Consider the following 3678-nt stretch of genomic DNA (forward strand, 5'->3'; position numbering starts at 1 on the left):
CACCATGCCACCTGCCTGTCCCAAATCCTATAGGAAGTTCTAATGTAAGTAAAGTTTGAGAACTACCGTCATATCCTAACTCTCTTGCAACTACAGCATTGTGTAAAGTGATACATAATTTTAGGTGGTTACACTTAGATTATTAACATACACATGAGTGGTTTATCCAATTTGCAGGGGCAAGGAGGGAGACTCACAATTTGGCTTTTTTCGTTTGTTTGTTTTAATTCTTGCTACAGGACATTTGCACTCTCTGGAGAGAGAAAGAGAGAAAGATATAAATAGAAAGAGAGAGAAGTGAGAAAATACCCCCCCCAGGGGAGATGACCATGCTACAGTCCCTTTTCCTAGACTCTTGGTATTTGGGGCATGCATGCACATGCATCTGTTTTTTTTGCTTGTTGTTTTTTTTTTTTTGCCAAGGGTCTGGGATTTGAACTGTGCCATGGCTAGCCCAATTAAGCTATTTCAATCAATTATATTCAAATTCCTATTATGGCCTAGCTGCCATGGTGCAGTGGGGGAACTGAGACCATATTGCTGACCATGGGTTCAGATCCCTGAGTCAGCTTGACAGCACCTCAAGTTTGCAAGTGGGTGCCCAGGATCCTGAGGAACTGGAGGACAGGGGAAAAGGGATTGAGAAGTGACAAAGCTCCATTGAAGGTGTCCTCCTCTCTCCCTCTCTCTCTGTCTCTCTCTCCATGCACACACATGTACTCTCTAGCATAAAAAAAATTAAATTCTTGATCTGTCTTTAAGTCCCTCTGTTACCTTACGCAAATCATAGCTGCTTAAATTATCCCATTCCCCAAAAATAATGAGGCGCTTGTGCTCTTTAATGTAATTAATCCTTTCCAGCACTAACTTTCCATGTTATCCTTTCCATTTCCATATCGATCCATGTCTGACTAATTAGAATAGAAAGATGAGATTAAGGAAGGGCAAACTTTCCTAATAGACTAGAAAAACCCAAGTGCTAACATGAGAAACTGAGAAGCATTACTGGGTGAAAAAAGATTCTCTGGGAAAAACGTAGGCTTTCTGCTTATACAAATTCTGTATGAGTTAACAAAGAATAGGAAAAACTAGGAGAGGAATAGGTGAAATACCTACAGACTCTCAAAGGTGAACTAATGCTGATTTCCTGCTCTACCAGTCAGTAATCTTCACAGTGAGATTTAGATATTCAAGCTACTTAAATCATTTGCATGAAAGACCTTGGTCTTTACCTCTGGGTTTCTTTGGTGAAAAGAGATTTTACAGTAAGACAGTGTTTTGCCTTGCATAATTAACCATGCTGATTGTACAGTGCTTTCACAGGAATTACATCATTTAAGACTCACATAACCCATCTACGTCAGTGACATTTTCCCTATTTTACAAACAAGCAAAAGGAAGCCATAGGAGAAAACGAATTACTCAAGCTCACAAAGGTTAAGTGTTGAATAGCAAGGCCAAGGTCAGCCCAAGGTCCTTACCTTTCCAATCCAGTTTTTTTTCATTGCTTTGCCTTCTGATGGTGAGTGGTGGTGAGTTCAAGGAGAACCAACATCCTATCTTCTTCCTTTTCATCCATTGTCTTTCCAATATCCTTCAGCTTACATTCCCCCAGGCTGCTTAAAAGGGCACTAGGTTGGATGTCAAGAGAGTGAAGTTTTAGTCCTGGTTATGCCACAAAAAGCTGGCTTTTCTCCAACGCGTTTGTCACTTATGCTTCCTGAGTCTCACACTCCCCAAGTCTTTCTCCACGATAGTGTAAAAAATTGAATCTGAGTATCTACTGGTTAATTTTTACATTTATATCATTGTCAGATTGCAGCTGGGGCACAAAACAGAGAGAAAAGGCAAGCCGAAAGGAGTAATTTTAAAAGGATAAGAGAGGGGCCAGCAGGTGGTGTGGTGGTTAAAGTGCTGGACTCCCACATGCTGACCATGGTTTGAGTCCTGTACCTGGCAGCTTGCTTTCTTACTTTCCCCTCTTTTTTTTTTTCTCTCTCTCTCTGCCTCTCTCTGGTCAAATTAAAAATAATAAGTAATATAAAATAATTCTTTGAAAAGAAAAAAGGATAAGAGAAAATAAATGTAACAGTTCAGAGTAAATGTTTAGGGTGTGAGGTTGATAGACTGAAATAGACTCTTCCATTTAGTACCCTTTCCCTTGTCCTTTCCTGGTCTCTCTAGAGGGTGCTCAGATGTGTGTGACTCCCAAAAGCTCAAGTAATTGACTTTTCAGTTTTGTGTTGGTGAAAGAAGTGAGGATGCAGAATAGACACTGTTGTAGGAACCACAGGATCAATAAATTTAAGACTCTCAAACATATATCTAAGCCTATTCTGAAATGCCTGGATTCTGATCCCACTGTGTAGCTAAACAAATAATCTGCTGTCCTGTTAGAATCTGAGTCAAAAGTATGTGAAAGTTCAAACATGGCCAGGGACTTTTTTTTTTTTTTTAAAAAGATCAATGTGGTACATTGGGTGGCTTTGTTTTTACTGCCTTCTAGAACCAAGGAAATCCTTATCCATATCATTCACTCAACTAATGCCTTTCACTGTTTATTTAGAGGCAAGTTGACTTAGTTTCTTAGTATTTGCCTATAGGCCTGTCTGCCTCTTTTCCTCTTCCAGGAAATTCAGAAATACTGACTCATCTGCATTCCTATATTAAAGCCTGCCAGTTTCTCAGTAGTTATCAAGTCCAGCATCTCTATAAGCAGGCCTCACGTGGAACACCAGAAACAGACCTAGACAGGATATAGTATAATCTGCATCCACAGCAAGAGTGGTACAACTACAGAAAACAGTGAGACGGACATGTGAGATGATGCACAGTAAGGCAAGAGGAGAAAAAATAGAAATGACATTCCAGAACACTGAGAGATTTGGGATAAGGATGGAAAGCAATGAGAAGGAATAGTGGGGTACTTCTGAAAGGGATAGCGAGCAAATGTGGTGGTTTACAAAATCAATTTAGTGATTTTCAGTCAACGTTTACAAAATATGCCATAGAGTAAAAAAAATGCAGGATGGCATAGTAGAGAAGGACCAATACTGTTTTGGAAATATTTTCCAACATATAAAAATATTTGTAAAATGCATTTACGTATTGTAACTATCATCCATATAATAAATGGATGCGTGCTATCACGCACAGACTGGGTTGTTTTGTAAACTATTTTCCCTACGGGTCTTCAAAGACTCTAGAACACAGAACCCAAAAAAGTCCTAGTAAATTCAGTCAGTTCTTTCAGAGCAGTTAATGGAGGGAGAGGAACTGATGTGCGGGGGAGGGGACACCAGAGTGAGGCCAAGGGAGCAGCAAGGGCACATTAGGACAGAGAGGTGCTGAGCGCCTAAGGCCTGCATAGTCAGTTAAGGGACTTGGGAAGATTGATTTTTGAGCACTTTACTTAAATGCTGAATGAAAGTAACTCCCTGTCCTTTGACCCTGAAAATCCTACAAAGCTGAGAGATTCGCGTCGCTCCTTGAAGTGACCCCATGTGGGAGGGATTATTACTATTATTATCAGGGGTCGAGAGCGGGGGAGGTGGGCGGGGCGTGGGAAGCGCGGGAAGACCGGGTCGGGTAGGTCCACACAGCGACTCACGTAGCGCTCCGTACGGCCCAGGGGAGGGAACAAACAGTTCTGCACTTTGGAAGCCATCCGCGGGCACG

Source organism: Tupaia chinensis, unplaced genomic scaffold, assembly GCF_000334495.1.
Source record: "Tupaia chinensis unplaced genomic scaffold, TupChi_1.0 Scaffold000600_1, whole genome shotgun sequence".
NCBI classification, from domain to species: domain Eukaryota; kingdom Metazoa; phylum Chordata; class Mammalia; order Scandentia; family Tupaiidae; genus Tupaia; species Tupaia belangeri.